We start from the raw sequence: 19,270 nt of genomic DNA, 5'->3' as shown, positions 1-19,270 counted from the left end.
CAAGATGCATCACTCCACATTCCACATCCTATCCAGAAAGCAGTTTTTAGGAGAGGACACCTAACTGATATCCACTATTTTCAACCAGAGAATATCTCTCCTCCTACTTCTCAATTCAACTACAGCTATGACAGAAAAGGACAGGACAGAAGGAGCAACTTAAACATCCTATCTACTTGTCAGTTTCACAGAAAACATCCAAAGGATACTTTTGGGAAAGGAGTTGTAGAAACTGAGACTGTTCTAGTAGGATTAGAGCCCTAATCATATCTATGAAGTTTGAGACCCTCGACATTTTCTAAACAGAGACAACAACATTCTGCTACTTCCTGTCCTTCAACCAGGGACTCCCTATCCCACTGATTCTCGAGGTCAAAAAAAAAAAAAATCACAACAGCAAGGGAGGGGGAAAACAGTGATAATATAGTGGGTTGGGAGGAGAACCATCTTATACAAGGCCAGAGAGAGAGACTCCTCTGTCTTCTCCCAAGTACAGCCATCTCAAGCTAAATAGGCTGGCACTATTAGGAAAGAAATGACCACTCACCCCATTCACCCCACTGAGATAGGGTAAGTGACATCAGCAATTCCCGAGCTATATTCTTAAGATTCTGAGTCCCCTAAACAGCCTCAAAACTTTCAGTCCTACTTCCTATCTCTACTCTGCAGAGATTAGACAAAAGTGCCTAGCCTATTCTAGCACCAACATCTTCCCTACACATCTTTACTCTCTTGTTCAGTTTCAGGAATATATTCATGGGCAGTAGCTACAGCTCTCAAGTTTCTAAAACCCATTCTCTAAAACCTCATTTTAAACTAAAGACTGGATTTCTCACACCAGTGCTCTTCTTTGCCTGTGATCAATGAAGACCCCTTCCCAGTTCAATACCCTTTCCCAAAAGAAAGCTCTCCCAGATTAATATAAAAATATTATCTAGCAGGATTTAGTCAAGAGAGAGTAAAGAGGAGACCTAGGAGGACCCCAGAAAGTAAGCAGGAAAGAGATAGGGTGATTTTGCTTACTCTCCCAAACAACATGTCCTAAGGAAAAAAAGGAAAAAAAGCTAGTTTTCTATCAGCTTTATTCCCCCTCTACCTTTACTCCCACTCATGCCAACTGCTCAAGGTTCTTTTCCTAGAAAATCGGAAAACAGGAGCTTAGGGATGTGAAGGGTCTAACCAGGCCTTTGAGTGAACAGCTAGTTCTGTTGAGAGATTCAGGACTTCCTTGTTCCCAGTCTGAAGATCAAGACCACACCTCTCTTGACTCTTATGTTAGGGACATCCCCCTCCAGAAAGGACCCTAAAGATAGAAAGCTGTTCCTAGGGACTCCCAGGGTAGTCCCAGGCCTACTCTGGGGTCAGCCACACTTAAATGGAATAGCCCCTAACTGGGGGAGGAGGGAGGAAGAAGGGTTTAGATATTAGGAAACTATTAATGAAGAGGCCTCCAAAGAGATGGAAACAAGAACAACAGTTGCCACTTCATTTTACACCTTATCAATGCCATTTCTCACTATAGGGTTAACACCTAGAAATATTTCAAGGACAGAGACCATACTTTCCTAGTTTCTAGGCTGGGCCTAGTGAAACCTGGGGTGGGGGTGAGGAGGAGGGTTAGGGAGTGGAGACTCCAGTCAAATCCCTTCTGGACAGCATGACAAGTGGAGGGACTGAGAAAAAATCATCTGTCCCAGTACAAAGCCAGGAAAAGTGAATATAATACTATATTCTGAGCAAATGCCCAGAACCCTGGTCATAGGGCCTCTAGCAGAGTCAGCCTTGATCTGGTCACTTCCCCTCTTAGGAAGGCAAGGCAACATTATTTGCCCAAGCAGGGCAAATCAGTGGACTAGGTTAAGTCCCCAGTTGGAAAAGGGTTGGAGAGGTGTGGGAGGGGCCAAAAAGGGCAGGCGGGAATAGCCAGGGGCTCATGGGCAACAGACCCTCCAGGCCAGACCCGGAGAAAGCCACAAACAAAAGCCATTTTTTCCAGTCCACATTCGCAGGAAACAAATCTCCAGCCTTCTCTATAATCCTCTGGAGATTATGTCCATCCCCAAGAGAAGGAAGGCAACAGGACTTCGACAGCTCTAAGCCTCAGGGTGGTCATTTGGCTTTAGTGGGTAGGGGTTTGTTTGTTTTGTTTTGTTTGTTTGTTTTTTGATTATGCATCAGGGCCATCTCTCCTTCCTTCTAGACCTTGCCAGCCCCTCCATCATACAAGTCCGGCTACAGGAACTCCTCCTATTGCACGAACAGGAAGGGGGAATGGAGGTGAAGGCAGAATGGAGGTGAAGGCGGGAGGGGTCCCCTAGTCTATGGCGTCTGTTAAAAGTATGGGGAGTAGGGGGTGCTTAAGGATAACCAAGTGGTGGAGTTCTCCCCAGTCCCCACCTCCCCAAGGCACGAAAAGCCTAAACAAGGCGGGAGAGGAAGCAGCCCCAGGGGCGTGTGCAGCTGGGACAACTCTAGCCAGTCCCCAATGCCGATCATCCTCCCAGCACACACAAATAAAAACACACCTGGGCTTCGGGAAGACTTGAGCCATCTTTCCCGGTTCTCAGGCACACCCCAGCACACCAGGCCGCAAGGCAAGCCTCACTCCAGGTTTTGCTCTGTGGACGCTGCCAGGAAAACCCTCCCCTGAGCTCTGACATCTTCGTTCCCAGACTAGATGCTGCTACTTGCTAGGGGACGTGATCTGGCTGTACGCATAACCGGGCCCGGGCAGCGTGGACTTCACTCACCTCTTCACACGGCGATCCAGAAATCTTCACCCGAGAACATGGCCACAACTCCGGCCGCTCCCCGACCTCCACCCGCCAGGACGATCACAAGCGCCCCCCACACGGGGGGGGCCAAAGAGAGGCCAAGAACGGTAAATCCAGGTCGGAGCGGCCCCCCCCCACTTCGAAAAAAATTTAAAGTGGATGAAAACACCAAGGCTGGGAGTTGGTCCTCTGCCCTCGGTCCCAAAAGCTTAGTTTTCCAAGCAAAGCCTCGGGGTGGCGAATCCAGAGCCAACACAAAGGGGAGCACCGGTTGCTTTGATCTTTGGGCGAGCAGTCTTCACATCCGACGAGCCGGTCCGCCTCCCAGCTCCGGGCCTGCCGGGGACCCCCCCCCCCACCCCCCGATGCCCAGCGCCCGGTTCCCGGCGGAAAGCTGAAATCCTCCCGATGGAACGCTGTGGGCTTGCCCTCGCCAGCCCGGATGGAACGCGGAGCCTCCTGCCCAGCTGGCCCGGATGGAACGCTGAGACTTCGGATGGAACGCAGAGGCTCTCCCCGCCTCGGGCCCCCTGAGGCCGTGCTAGCTTAGCTACATTGAAGCGAAGCCGGGAGGCCTCAGGAGTGAAACTGACACACACTCTCGGGCCCCGCTGCCTCCGCCCCAACCTCTCTCTCCCTCCGCGGCTCCGAGCCCTGCACCGTCGGCTCCTCCCGGGGAAGGGAGGGCTGGGGGAGGAAGGAGCGGGCGGTCGGAACCCTCTGCCCGCTCCTCTCCGGCCGCTCCGGGCCCAGTTCTCGCCTCCCTTCCCCTCTCTCTCCGAGGGCTGCCCCGACTCCTGTCCGGCCGGTTCAGACTGGCTTGCACTCCACTATCGCGTGCAGGATAGGATCACCAGAGATCTAAAGGTCCATGGCCCAGCCCCGGCTCCCGGCGCCGGGGGTCAGGAAACTGAGCGGAAAGTGGGGACCAAGGCAGCCATTTGCAACCGGAGAGGAAAGTAGTGCAGCGGAGACACAGCTCCGCCTCCCCCCTCCGCCTCCTGCGCGGCCGGGAGGGTGGATCCTGCGAATTGGGTTGCTCCCTGGCCCAAGATGTCGACGACGGGTGTAGAGATTCAGGCAGCCTCCTGCGGAAGAATCGTGCGGGGCTGGGTGCCGAAGGAATCAGGTCGAGAAGGGGAGAAAGGAGAGGACGAGGCCCTATTTTGTGTTGAACCTGAGCAGCGGAGGGACACAGTTCTTTCGGGGAAAAGCTGTGACTCTGCAGTTCTGCGCACACGCTGAGAAATCCCTCCGCTTGAGGTTAACCCCGACGGCGCCGGTCGGACTGATGCGCAGACACGTGGGAATGAAGTTCCCTTAAGCTCTTGTCCTTCCACCCCCCCGTTTTCCATAAAGGCCTAAGATCCGACTGGAGCCCGGAACCCAGAAGTCTCCATTTCCTCTGCCTCATCTCTCAGTTCATTCTCCTCGGTATTTACCCGGACCCGAAACTCTAGCTCTCCCCACCCCCACCCGGTCCTGGGGCATTCTTGCTTAAGGAGGGGGATGGAAGAAGAGAAGAGGAGACTAGGGATTGGCTACTGCTCTGCATCCTGGGAACTGGAGTCCCCAAACGGAGAAAGTGAGGAATAGGCTCCTAGTTCTCACAGGAAGGGTTTTCTCTATGTTTTGGACACTGTAGAAGACCAGAGCAAAAGCCCCCGCTTCTCCTGGGAGAAGAATGGATTAGGGGGAGAGTGGAGATAGCTGTGCCCCTCATTTCCTCCCGATAGAAAGGCACTGGAGATTACTTCGCAGGCTTGCTCCCGTTTCCTGGCCCAAGTATAGTTACCTAGGACAATTGAGAAAAAAATCCCTTGAAGCATACAATCCTTGTAAATTTGGATAAGAGAGAAAAAAGGTTCTTATTTATTAGAGCAGCAGAGCTTCCTTGGGCCTATAATCTTGGGTCTGGGCCTTTCCAAAGCTTCAAACAGGGAGAGAGGAGAGTCCTTCTGGACCCTAAATTCAAAGTTACCAGAGGGTTGAGTATAATATGGAAGTCAGGGTGAAGCGAGAATATTTTCAGCCCCCTCTCCCAACTTCGATTTCTCTCCTCCTCTTGAGCCATTCCCACAAAGCAAAGATGCCTTTTTTCAGGAAAAGACTTCCCCAGCAGCCCAGATTACTTCTTCTTCTTCTTTATTTTTTTTAAACAGACATACTAATCCCAGAGAAGAGGGGAGTAGATGGAATGGTAACAATGGTTACAAGAAGCCCGGGAAGAATAACATTCTTTCAGGAAACAAACCTCAAGTTCACTCAGGCTGCTCCATATTTACACAATTTTTAGGGATTTCTAGTGTTTGTTCTTCTGCCCAGAGGCACCACAAAAGACACAGAAAGCAAATACTCTACTGCAAGTGGGTCAGGTCTCAGCTAAAAGAGAATTGATGTTTAATTACCTTTTTACCCTAGTCCTTCCTAAAATGAGAGTGGTCTAGGTTACTGAAGTTCCTAGACTCTGGAATACGAAGAATGAGAAAAATAAGGCAGTTCAACAGCACTTCCCCTTTCCCCAAGCCCTATTAGTGATCAAACCCTCTGAGCCCTAGGACAATCTGAGAGTTAGATAATGGGACTGTCCTTAATAAGAGAAGGTAAAAATTGAACAGGTCCTAGATTTCTGTGCATCCTTCAAACAGGAGCCTTTGACCTTTTGATGGCAGGCTGTAGAGGCCTAAAAGATACCTAAAATGTAAGTTGCAAGTTTCTGATTCTGCTATTTGTCCCCAATCATAGAAAGCTCCAGCTGGAAATAAAGGCCAGAGGAGAGTCCAGCCAAGTCAGATAGCAAGGTTCTGGACTTCTGGAGAAGGAACAATTCCATCATCCCAGCCTAGTCGCCCTAGTATACCTAGTTGAACAATTACATATAAATGTAATATACGTCACCTAACACTGGTGACGCTTTTCTTAAATAATCCAGTGGAATAGAGAAGAATAAGTGGACTCTCAACATAGTAATTATATAAGCCAACTTGGTATCTATCTAAAAGATAGAAAATTAATTTCTTAGACTTAGAATTCAGGAACATTCAAAGAATAGTATCTGTGGGGCCCAAAAGAAGATTTAATGGGGAAATGGGTTGGTGGGATAGTGTCCAGAATGTTCAGAAACCTCTTCTCAGGGGGAATGAGGGAACTCCCTCTAGTTACCACCTCCCCAGGTCTATCTTCATAATTTTTTTCCATCTACTTTATCTCTACCCCACCCTCTATTTCAAAAATACCCTCTGTTGTTCACACACACACACACTCTTAGATTTCCCTACAAATTCTACTACAATATAAAAACTCACAGCTGAGTCAAAACTCATAGGATAAACTCGTGTTGAAAATGTTATTCACTAGAGGGCAGTGTTTCAGTAATAAAAGGGTACCTTCCTACAATCTAGAATATGAAAAAACATAGCTTGCTCATTCCACCCTACCTACCAACAAGCTTAGGAGAGGAATAAAGGCCTTAAACCCCCAAGTAACTGGCTCAGCCTACGCAGAAAATCCATTGAGGGCAAAAAAGAGAAAATAATAACGTATTTATACATGCTTTATGGTTTATATTCCTTATAACAATCCTGTAAGGTAGCTAAGGCAAGTATTGCCATGTAACTTTTACAAATGAGGCAGACAGGCTCAGGAAAGTTGCTTATCTATTATACAACCAGTACGTAGAATCAGCAAACTTCTAATAATAATGTTGTGTGAGTGGGAAATAAAGTGGAATAAAATATGAATGTGAACTGAAGAGCAGAAATAGGGGCAGGAGTTGGGTGAAAGGAAAAAGGTGAAGCAGAGAATTCAAAATACTAATACAGCCAGAGAAGGACCATGCTTATGTCATAGGCAAAGCTCACAGATCAGAATGAAAAGTTATGTACCATTTCCCCAAATATAGAAGGTTTTATTTGTGAATTGAAACTAGGCAGTTGAGGAGCTTGCTCTACTGAGGAAGCCCACAGCTTTCCCTACCCTGCCCATACTCATGCCCTTCAAAGGATCTCCAAAGAAACCAACTCTGGTCCTTGCCTTAGTCTTAAATGACTTCTGAACAGAAATCCAAAAGCTAAAAAAGGAACAAATTCCAATAGCTGCAACAGAATTCCTTTAATAGAAGTAAAAGACCAGAAACTAGTGCCCACTTGTCTTCCTTGCCCCTTTACTAGTACTAGTACCCACTACCACTTTTTCTAGAAACAGTCCTAACCCATCACCCCTAGGAATCTGCCATTTGCCAGGAACATCAAGGAAGTTAGCTACCAGTGCTTTATGGATTACATGTGACAGCAGTCATACTCCTGCCTATAACAGTTCTTCACTTGAGCAATCTCTTCAATAATTTTTGTAGAGATGCTCTGAGTCACCTGAAAGGAGCAGGGATACAAGGGATAAAGTACCTTAGACCAATACTCTAATACCCTCCACCAAAAAGACCTTTTATAGTCAAAGAGTCATGCCCTACTGCCTCCTAGGAAAATGCTAGTGCCATTCTCACCCATCTAGCCACAAATCCTGCCCTTGGTTCTCGAGTTGATGATTCTAAGAAGATGGCTCCCCAGACCTCCACTAGATTCTAACCTTCAATTATCTGAACTTCTCTGGAAGCAGATTTGGGGCACAGTGTCAAGAGTTATATTTATCACCAAGATTTCATGGAAGGATTGCAAGTCTGGTACACGTCTCCTGATTTAAATCTCCAGACACAATCCCTAAATTAAGGAAGGGAAGGAGAAAAACAAAAATCTCACGGCTGAATATAAAGCTAGAAGCTAGAATATGAAGTTATAGTTTTTCAGAATTGAAAGGTATGTTAGAGATCATGTGATAAGAGATCAACTCTTTCATTTTTCAGATCATAAACTGAGGCACAGAACCCTTAAATGATTTGTCCACAGTCATACAACTAATAAGTGACAGGCATGGATTCAAACTCAGGTACTCAGATTCCAAATTCACTATGCTGCTATTTAATTAACTCCATATAAAGATAAAAGCTAAGCCTTAGAAGTTAAAATTATATGCCCAGTTTTACATAATTCATCAGTGTCAGAGCCAGAATTCTAACATATCTGACCTCCAATCCAGTGTTATTTCTAACCCACAGAATTAATTAATGTGCTCTACATCATGGAGCAGGATCTGCCTTATTTCCCCCTCCCACAGCACCCCTGACACCCTACAAGAGAAAACCCCATTTTTCTAGACCTGAAGGACCTATTTCCTTTCAACTAATTTGAGTCCATCTAACCTACCTATTTCCTTCATCAGAAATGATCTAGACCCTGTGGCTAACAGTACTTTCCCCTACCAGAACAGTCTATGACATCCATTTTGTGGCCTCCTCATTAAACTACAGCTCTTTAGGGAAACTTGCCTTTCCCACACCACTGATAAAACATATTGGCTTCATCTTTCATGGATCACTTGCTGGTAGTTTGTGATACAGACTGTTGATGGCTTGGAAGCCTTAAAGGCAAGAAGTTGGTACATTAGCCCTCAAGTCACTCCACAGCCCTTCTGCCCTCCCTCTCTCCCTCCCTTATTCTAGTCACTTACCTTAGCATAGAGATGACAGAATACATCAGCATGTAGCAATGGACTCCAATGATGAAGGAATGGGGCAGGATGATTTACTCATTCTGACAAGAAATACAGAGACCATCACCCCTACCCACAATTTGACTTGGATACTCTATCCTAAACCTCCACAGCCAGCTCAGAACTGCATTGTGGGGGCCTCTCCACTCAAACCACTTCCAATTAAAAAAAAATGTGGGAATTCTCAAGGAGCAGATGAAAGAGAAAGAAGATCCAGGAAGGGTTTAGCACTTTTAAACAATAAACAAGCATTTTTAAAGCGACAATTATGCAACATATATTGTGTTAGGCTGTGGAAGTGCAAAGGCAAAAATGAAACAGTCCCAATCCACAGGAAATTTGCATTTTATGAGAAGAGAGCAGAGGGTAACAAAATATATACACATATAATTATATAAATAAATACAAGGTAATTTTTAAGGGTTGACACTTTATTTTTTCATTCTTCTCAAATGAATGACAAAGAAGCTGTAATACATTACTTTCCCAATGATAGTGCAGTCACACTCAGTACCACCCTCTCCAAATGGTATCTGCCCTGCTGCATCCACAAAATGTAGATGAAACTTATTCTTTCTCATAGTCGGTGACTTGCTGTAAATTAATGAGATTAGTAAGTGGCTAAGGACTCTTCGATTATCGAAGTACTTTGATCTCCCAGCAAATATTTTAAGGAATGGTGATGGATCTCTGAGTGTTTAGGGGAGGAGGGAAAAAGTATCCAGCAAGTAGAAAAGGTTGGGAGAGAGAGGACAAGGGCTAGGTTAGCCATAGAGTCTACAGACCCAATCCATTAGCCCTTTTCCAAACCTCTAATCCGCACCTCCAAAGATGAACAACAACAAAAAAAAAAAGGTGGGAGATTAAGGTTAAAGGTCTATCAAGATCATAAATCAGTGGGATCCAGAAGAATCTACATCACATCTACCGGCACACTCTAAGCAACCCTGCCCCTGAGAAACACTGTGGAGTCCTAGCCCCCACAAGAACTAGACTTCTCCAAATTGATGGGCCAAGGATGTTTTCCCTGAAGGAAATAGTGGTTTGGACGTGCAAAGTATTCCCTTTCCCCAAACCCCAACTGAGATCCAATACTAAGGGGATCAGCTTGAATCAAAACCTCTTGGGATGGAGTGAGGGGGAGAAGAGGGGTGGAGAGGTTGATTCCCGAAGTCCCCCGGGAGGACAGCATAAGGCATACTGGATCCGGCCGCAGGAAACTAAGAGCCCAGGCGGCCGATGTCGGATTTAGTGGTCCAAACTCTTTCCCCTCACCTCTGCACACACCCTTCCTCCCACCACTTGGTTCTCCTCAGGGCATACATAGTGAGCGGCAGTTTATGCATCCCGGGCACACTGGGCACGCTCACCTCCGCAACAGTACCTCCCAAGCAGGTAACTAACCCCTCAGCGCAGCAGTGAGTCACGATCCTGTGCTAACCCCTGCGTGCCCGCGCTTACAGAACCACCAGCCTCGGGGGGCAGCCACTCACGGACCTCAACTGCGTGAGGCTCCCGAAGGCAGACGGGCGTCCTCCTGCTCCGGCCGCGCAGCAAAAACTCACCTACCGAGCTGTGTGCTGGAAGCCCCATCTTCCAGGAGCGGAGGAGAGGCAAGGTGCGGAACGGCTCCGAAGGAACGGGGAAGCTAGGGGTTAGTGACGGGGATGCGGGGCGGACCTGAGGCCGGGCCGGAAAGCAACCCACCCAGCACCCAGCCCGGGGGTCCGGGGAGCCAAAGATAAACCAAAACAAGCGCCGCGCCCAGAACCGGAGCCGGCCACGTGACCGCAACCTAGCGAGTGTCAGCCAGGGAACCCAGAGAGAGCTCCTGCCGCCCTCCTGCAGGCTCCGCCTCCTCGCCTGCTGTCTATTTGGTCTATTAGAGTAGGGGCGGAGCCATCCGGTAGGAGCGAGGGCTCTAGCTGAGGTCAAGAGCGAAGGATTGCGCGTGCGCAGTCTTGAGCCCGTTCATTCTTAAAGAAACGGAAAATGGAAAGTCCTCTGAGGTTAGGTTAGGTGAAGGAAGAAGGTCCAATAAGTGTGGATATTGGGGGGGTGCAGGGTGGGGGTGACTGTGGGTGTGATTTAGACGGTTCTGGGAGATGCCTGACCGTTCTTTTTGCATGGACCGATGCAGTGAGACTGAAGCATGAATTTCATTCACTGCCCCCTTCCCTCTGTAGGCAGGTCCTTTGATAAGGATTAGTATTTTGAATCACAGGGACAGAGTCCAGGCTCCCTGTTCTGAAATTTGATACTGAACTGCCCTCCCGACTCATTGCTAGAACGTAGAAAGTGAGCTACTAGCTTTCCTAATTGTGTTATACTGAAGAAGGTTCTTATGAAAAAATGTCAAGGAATGGGTTTATTCCCTAGCTCCTTAAGGTTCATCAAGTCATAGTTAACGTGATGTTAATTGGAAATTGAGTTGAGGAAAGCTAGAACGTTGAAGCAAATGCCATGGCGTAGTCATACTTCATCAGGCTCTAGAAAGGTTCAAATGAGCTCCCTGCCTTACCACCTGGAAAAGAAATAGCAATGTTGAATAGCTACATCAAGCTGGAGTCAGAGAGAATGGGGGAATGTGGAGAATAGGCTTGGAAGCAGAAGACTTGGGTTCAACTGTTGTGACACAGTCTCCTTTAATTGTTCTGAATCAGTTTCCCTAAATTGTCCTGCCTCAATCCCCCTGATTGCAACCCCCTTTTTCTGTTCATTAGAACTGAGATACTTAAGGCTGTAGCTGGCCACTCTGACATTCTAAAAGATAAAACTCCAGATGTCCTATCTCAGATACCTGTCCCTCTGTCTCTCCAGACTTATTGTATCTAGCTGGACACATCCTTAACTCCCAATTAGTAAGAATGTATGGTCCTACCCCAAACCTGTCAGAACCAGATTGATGGTCCCCTTCTTGAAAATTCCTGCTTACCAGAATTTGGACACCACCCCTCTGCCTTCGTCTACCCTGATAGCTTAAGAGCCACATATATATGTCATTGGAACGTGATATTCATATTGGATGCTGGTTACTTTGAGACTTATTCAGCCCTGAGGGCAACATGGATCCTGTTTTATCCCCAGCACAATCTCTCCCTCTCAAATAAAATATTAAAAACTCCCTGATCTCTATCTTGCCTCAGTTTCTTTGGCATTACACAATTTAGCAGTTCCCAATGGCAAGAATACTACACCTGGTATTAGAGGACCCAGGTTTGATTACAAACCCTATTACTTCCACAGTGTCCTGTTAGACCTATGGAAAGTCAGTTCACTTTCCCAGACCTAAACTTGTCTTCTTTAAAATGAAAAGATTGGACCAAATTATCACTGAGTCTTTTGTGATGGTTTCTATGGTGAGAGTGTTTTCCAACCATTGTTTCTTTTCAAAATTTTTCCTAGTCTGAAAACCCTTTTCTATTGTAGCTAAATGGACCGTACCATGAAACAATCCTAGAGTTGCTATTTAGTTTTTCTGCTCAATCTTGTGAGAACTATGGAGCCTACTTCTAACAATGTGTGATTCAAGAACAAAGAGATTACACTTTGAAATGATAAAAAATCAGAGCCAGAAAATCTGGTGATTCAACAGATATTTAAATGGAGCAACCCTAATCTCAAGTGGCTCTTCCTTCTTAGTTTCAGTGTCAGGAATGCTTGGAATCACTTTCCAAGAGAAGGAAAAGGGAAACTTGCTATATCCCCCAACCCATTTTCCATGGGACCATGAAGATATGGTATCTAAAACACATGCCCTAACATATGCCCTACCTACAAAACCTTGAGACTGGATTTGGATTGCTTGTTTTGTGTTGATTCTTAGGGAATGAGCATCTATCCTGACATGGACTTGTTTAAGCTCAGTCTCAGAGGTATGAGATGATTTTAGTTAGAATTAAATGATGGTAAATAAAGAATTCCCCAGTCATACAACTAATTTTGCACAGCTACTAACAAAAGGATTGGCTCAAGCTTGCCTGTTTTATCAACATATTATACTAGGGAATTTTTTGAACAGTGCAGACATGAGGTAAAATATAAACTGCCTAAATAACAGTCCTGCAGTAGGTGAGATTAAAGTATCAGCCTACTAGAAGATTATAACAATAGTCAAAAATTAAGCCATTGAATCATGTTTTGTTATTTTGTGCTGTAAGTCTTTTATGTCAGTATTTCTTTTATATGTAGGCATAAAAGACTTGCATACAAACTGGAAAAACATTTTCATAGTTAAAGGTTCTGATAAAGGCCTCATTTCCAAAATATATAGAGAAGTGACTCTAATTTATAAGAAATCAAACCATTCACCAATTGATAAATGGTCAAAGGAGATGAACAGACAATTTTCAGATGATGACATTGAAACTATTTCCACTCATATGAAAGTGCTCCAAATCACTATTGATCAGAAATGCAAATTAAGACAACTCTGAGATACCACTACACACCTGTCAGATTGGCTAAGATGACAGGAAAAAATAATGATGAATGTTGGAGGGGATGTGGGGAAACTGGGACACTGATGCATTATTGGTGGAGTTGTGAACGAATCCAACCATTCTGGAGAGTAATCTGGAATTACGCCCCAAAAGTAATCAAACTGTGCATACCCTTTGATCCAGCAATGCTACTACTGGGCTTATATCCCAAAGAGATGCTAAAGAAGGGAAAGGGACTTGTATGTGCCAAAATGTTTGTGGCAGCCCTCTTTGTAGTGGCTAGAAACTGGAAAATGAATGGATGCCCATCACCTGGAGAATGGTTGGGTAAATTGTAGTATATGAATGTTATGGAATATTATCGTTTTGTAAGAAATGACCAGCAGGATGAATACAGAGAGGCTTGGAGAGACTTACCTGAACTGATGCTAAGTGAAATGAGCAGATCCAGGAGATCATTATATACTTAAACAATGATACTGTATGAGGATGTATTCTGACAGAAGTGGATTTCTTCGACAAAGAGAAGATCTAATTCAGTTTCAATTGATCAATGATGGACAGAAGCAGCTACACCCCAAGAAAGAACACTGGGAAATGAATGTAAACTGTTTGCATTTTTGTTTTTCTTCCCGAGTTATTTTTACCTTCTGAATACAATTCTTCCTGTGCAACAAGAGAACTGTTTGGTTCTGCACACATATATTGTATCTAGGATATACTGTGACATATTTAACATGTATAGGACTGCTTGCCATCTGGGGGAGGGAGGGAAAAAGTCAGAACAGAAGTGAGTGCAAGGGAGAATGTAAAGCAATTTTTTTCAAAAGAAAAAAAAGACGCATAATATCTGAATGATATTTTGTATTGAGTACCTTTTTACTTATTCCTTTGAAAATAAATCCTAGACATGAGCCATAAGCTAAGCTAACAAGTAAATTTTTCTTCCAGGGTTGTATCATTCCACCATACACCATACAACATACACACCATACAAGCTGTGGTATATGATTATAAAGGAATACTTGTAGCACAATAGTGCTATAAGAAATGACAAGCAGGATGATTTCAGAATAAAAACCTGCAAAGACTTATGCAAACTGATGCAGAATGAAATGAGCAGAACCAGGAGAACAATGTATACAATAACAGCAATATTAGATGATGTTCAACTGTGAATGACTTAACTCTTCTCAGCAATGCAATGATCTGAGACAGTTCCAAAAGACTCATAATGAAAAATGCTATCCACCTCCAGAGGAGCAATTAAAGGAGCCTGAATACAGATCAAAATATACTATTTTTTATTTTCTTTTTTTTTTATAGGATTGTTTGGTTGTTTTTGCCTGTGCTTTCTTTTACAACATGACTAATGTGGAAATATGTTTTACATGATTACATGTAGATAACCTATATCAATTTGCTTATTGTATCAGGGAGGGAGGGGGAGAGAGAGCGAAGGGGAGGATATGGAACTAAAATTTTTTTTTCTTTTAAATTTTTTTTATTAAAGCTTTTTATTTACAAAACATATGCATGGGTAATTTTTCAACATTGACCCTTGCAAAACCTTCTGTTCCAAATTTTCCCTTCCTTCCTCTCACCCCCTCCCCCAGATGGCACGTAGTCCAATACATGTTAAATATGTTAGAATATATGTTAAATCCAATAAATGTATACACATTTTTACAGTTATCTTGTTGCACAAGAAAAATAAGATCAAGAAGGAAGAAAAAAACTGGGAAAGAAAGCAAAATACAAGCAAACAACAACAGAGAGAGTGAGAAAGCTATATTGTGGCCCACACTCAATTCCCACAGTCCTCTCTGTGGGTGTAGATGGCTCTCTTCATCACTGAGCAAGTAGAATTGGTTTGAATCATCTCATGGTTGAAGAAAGTCAAATCCATCAGAATTGATTGTTGTATAATTGTTGCTGTGTATAATGATCTCCTGGTTCTGCTCTTTTCACTCAGCATCAGTTTATGTAAGTCTCTGCAGGCATTTCTGAAATCGATCTGATGGTCATTTCTTCCAGAACAATAATATTCCATAACATTCATATACCATAATTTATTCAGCCATTCTCAAATTAATGGATATCCACTCAGTTTTCAGTTTCTTGCCACTATGAAGAGGGCTGCCACAAACATTTTTGCCTATGTAGGTCCCTTTCCCTCTTTTAAGATCTCTTTGGGATATAATCCCAATAGAAACACTGCTGGATCAAAGGATATGCACAGTTTGATGACTTTTTGACCATAGTTCCAAATTGCTCTCCAGGATGGTTGGATTCAGAACTTAAAATGAAAAAAAAAATGTCCAAAATTGTTTTTATATGTAATTGGGGAAAAAATAAAATATCCAAATGAATGTTTGGGTCTGGAGGGAGGCTCCTTACTGAAGAAGTGCAGTATCTTACTAGTAGTAGACACAATAACCTTTGTGGATCTATCTGCAGCAGATCTTCTTAGTGTTATACTACAACTATGTCATAGTTTATTCATGTGAATCTTTACTTCTTAAAACTTAAAAAAAAAAACCATTTAGAAAAAGATTCTTCTTTCTGCCTTTGGCCTGTACATTCATCCTTTTTAGAATGCAACTCTACTGAAGGTAAGAGACCCATGATATTTCCTGTGATATTAACTCTTTGATTTTATTTATATGCAATGCAATGCACAAACCAGCTATACTTTATTTTGTTCATGATCTTTCACTGAGATTTACCCTCCATACTCAGGACATTGCACAGATACTATCCTTTTCCTGGATGTATCATTAATCCACTTTCTTTGCCAATCATTTCTTTAATATTTGTGTTTTTCTCCTGTACTTCTTCATTTGTTACACTCTGCAGCTTACTCATGGCCCTCATGTATGCCTCAATTGCTTTTAAGGTGATCAGAAAAAAAAAACCTGGCACAGAATTTAGATGTTATTATTTTTTCAATTGTTTGTCACATTTGATTTTTCTTTACCCCATTTGGGGTTTTCTTGGCAAAGAGACTGGAGTGGTTTGCCATTTCCTTCTCCAGTCCATTTTGCAAGGTAAACAGGCTAAGTGACTTGCCTAGAGTGACACAGCAAGTGTCTGAGGCCAGATTTAAACTCAAGAAGATGAGTCTTCCTGACTCCAAACTTGATAGACTATTCACTGTGATAATTAGCTGCCTGAATCTCTCTTTGGTGAGGGGGAAGGGCAAATATTCTCTAATGTGCTAAACTTAAAAGAAATTCCTCTACCAGTTTTTATCTTTCTCTCTGTAATCATATCCTCCAGGCCCAGGTGATAAGCAATAGTTCAAACAGGTAGGACAAAATAAAGGCACAGGTAATAGAAGTAGCATACTCAGACTTGTAGCAGGAAAATTATTTTGCTGTCATTTTTCCCCCATTTTATCCAGTTTCCTTCCTTTTTGTTGTTTGTTGCTTAGTTGTTTTTAGTCATGCTCTCTCTTGTGACCACATTTGGGGTTTTGTGGCAAAGATACTGATTTTCTTCTCCAGTTCACTTTACAGATGAGAAAACTGAAGCAAACAGAGTTAAGTGATTTAATCAGGTCATACAACTAGTAAGTGTCTGAAGCCAGATTTAAACCCAGGAAGATAAGGCTTCCTGACTTCAGGTCTGGTACTCCATCCATTGTACCACCTACATGACCCAAATTAGATATTAGAGCTGAGAAAAAATATATACATTGTATGGGTTGGGAAATGCCAGCTTAAATCTATTTAAGGTTATAATGCTATGTTATAATAATGTTATATTTTATATAACATAATAATGTTATAACAAAGCTGAAATCAGAATTCACAAAAGAATATAAGAAGGTTCTTCTTATATTATATTGTCTCCTGGGGATTTTAAGAGACAGACAAAACCCAGGGTAAGTCTGAAAGCTGAGAAGAAAAGCCTGTGCAGGAAATGGGATTTATTCCATCTTGAGCAATGAGTTCATCACTATTACTGGTGTCTCTTCCTGCATAATTCCCACCTTAAATGCTGGATCTAAGCTAGTTGCTCCTTTACCCTGTGTCACAGAATATAATCTATAAAGGCAAAATTGATACTGTACCCTCAAAATCAAAAGCGAAGCCAAGAATTGGATTCCATTACCACCACCATTCCATATACCTCCCCTGGGCTCATGAAGTTTTAGATACTGAGATGAATTCTAAGATTATATAGTCAAGGAAAGAGAAATTTACTAGAAAGATTAATACAATGTAACACCAACTTCCATAGTCTCCCTCAGAGACTCTAGATACTGTTACTGTGTCTTTTAAAGGGAACAGGACCTTAAATAGTAACAGTTTGCCATTCTTTGAAGAATCTGAGAAATAAGAGTTTAACTTATTTTGGAAGAGCCATAGTTGCTGAAAAGAAAATAGAGGAAAAGGACTGAGAGAACTTATTTCCTGAGAGATTTGTGTTTTTAACTTTTATCTTTCAGAAAAACATTAAGAGAATAACTGAGAAAAAAAAAAAACTTGAATTGATATCCTAAATGGTGGGACTATATTTCCAGAATAGAAAAGTCTATAGTTGCAGCAATCAATAAAAGTGATTTTGTTTGTGGTTCTTCTCACAGTGAATTGTAAATAGTTATTTTAATATTTTGTTGTTTGTTATAATGTTAAGAAATGGTATAATATTAATGTTTATATAAATATAAATTAGCAAATGCTTAGGGGAAAGGGAATTTCTCCACTTCATTAAATGACTAGGATAGGAGTTTAAAGCCAATTATTTAATGAATAAAGAGAGATAATTCCTGAGAACTTATTTTGAGAAGAAATTGGCTAGGAAAGTAAAAGATGTAATGAGAAAAGGAACTCTAATAGCAAAGAGACTGGAAGGAGTTCTTAATGTCAGAAAAAAATAACTTTGGGAAGAGTAGGAACAAGGTGGCACAGCTAACTTACATATGGATGAAAGAAGGGAAAGACCCCTGAGTAGAACAGGAATGCATAATGCCTGAGAAAGGCTGAAATTAGATATATCATTTACAGAGTATAGATTTGCATTAGTAAACTTATCTAGGAAAGTATCTCTTTCTTGGGAACAAATATAAGAGACCTGGTTACTAAGAGGACAGAATTACTAAAATAGCAAGCATTTGAATTGAAAAAAGTGAGAATTTAATGGAATGCCTGTGAGTATCACTTTTTGTACTAATACAAACTTTGAAAGCTATCCAGCATGGATGCCTAGAGCCAACCCGTTTGCAAAGATTACAGAGATAATTTGATGTAGATGGAGGGAAGGAAAGAACAAGTTATTGAAGTAACTATTAAGTACCTACTAATTTATCAGATAGGTTGTATAGGACACAGTGCCAAGTCTGAAGTCAGGAAGATTCAACTTCCTGGGTTCAAATCTGGCTTCAGACATTTATTAATTGGTGACCCTAGGCAAGTCATTTAACCCTGTTTGCCTCAATTCTACATCTGTAAAATGAGCTAGAGAAGAAAATGTCAAACCACTCCAATATCTTTGCCAAAAAAATTCTTCAGGGGGTCACAAAGAGTCAAACATGATGAAAAACAACTTAACAACAATTTATCAAATACCTAATATGTACCAGGCATTGTGCTAGACATTTTACAAATATTTCATTTGCTCCTCACAATCCTTTAAGGTAGATTCTATTATTTCATCCATTTTTACAGTTGAAGAAACTGAGGCAAACAGAGATTAAATGATTTACCAAGATCTGAGTGACTGGGTCATAAACTAATAAGTGCCTGAGATCAGATTTGAACTCAGATCTTTCTGACTTCAGATCCACTGTTCTACCTACTAAGACATGTAGCTGACCCTAGAGAAGCCATGACAAAGATACTTTTTTTGTTAATCAAATTAATAATTTTTAGTCCAATGCAATATTTAACCAGATTCTGACATGCCAGCCAAACTACATGCCAAAGAATTATTTTGGCAGAAAAAATAATGATGAAATTCATCTGGATGAACCAAAGTTCAAAAATTTCAAGGAAAATAATGGGAAAAATGGAAAGGAAGAGAGGCTGACAGTACTAGGTCTCAAACTAGACACAGTAGTAGTCACCAAAACAATTTGGTCTGGTTAAGAAATGGAGAGGTCAATCAGTTATGCAATATACCAAAAGAAATAAGCACAGTAGCCTAATGTTTGACAGATCTAAAGACCCTTGCTTGGGTAAGAATTTACTATTCAAAAAAAAAAAACTTCAAGAAAAACTGGGGTAAGAATATGAAAGCTAAATATAGACCAGCATCTCACATCATATACCCAAATAAGCTCCAATTACTTAGACATAAAGAATAACATCATGAACAAATTAAAACAGCAAGGAAGAAATTACCTGTTAAATCTATGGGTGGGGGAAGAGTTCATGACAAAATAGGACTAGATAGATTCACAGGAGGTTAATGGATAATTTTTGATTACACAAACTTAAAACATTT

The 19,270-nt window shown here is 42.3% G+C and overlaps 1 protein-coding gene across 1 annotated transcript in view; it reads right to left on the bottom strand.

Moving 5' to 3' along the window:
• KMT2D (lysine methyltransferase 2D) overlaps positions 1-4,581 on the bottom strand; it is a 39,175-nt gene extending 34,594 nt beyond the window's left edge. The window contains exon 1 of the mRNA XM_031937964.1: positions 2,751-4,581. The gene's annotated coding sequence lies outside the window, so the exon portion shown is untranslated. The remainder of the gene's footprint in view (positions 1-2,750) is intronic.
• Between the last annotated feature and the right edge of the window lie 14,689 nt (positions 4,582-19,270).

This window comes from Sarcophilus harrisii, chromosome 5, assembly GCF_902635505.1.
Source record: "Sarcophilus harrisii chromosome 5, mSarHar1.11, whole genome shotgun sequence".
Classification (NCBI taxonomy): domain Eukaryota; kingdom Metazoa; phylum Chordata; class Mammalia; order Dasyuromorphia; family Dasyuridae; genus Sarcophilus; species Sarcophilus harrisii.
This window is presented reverse-complemented; position numbering and strand designations above follow the sequence as displayed.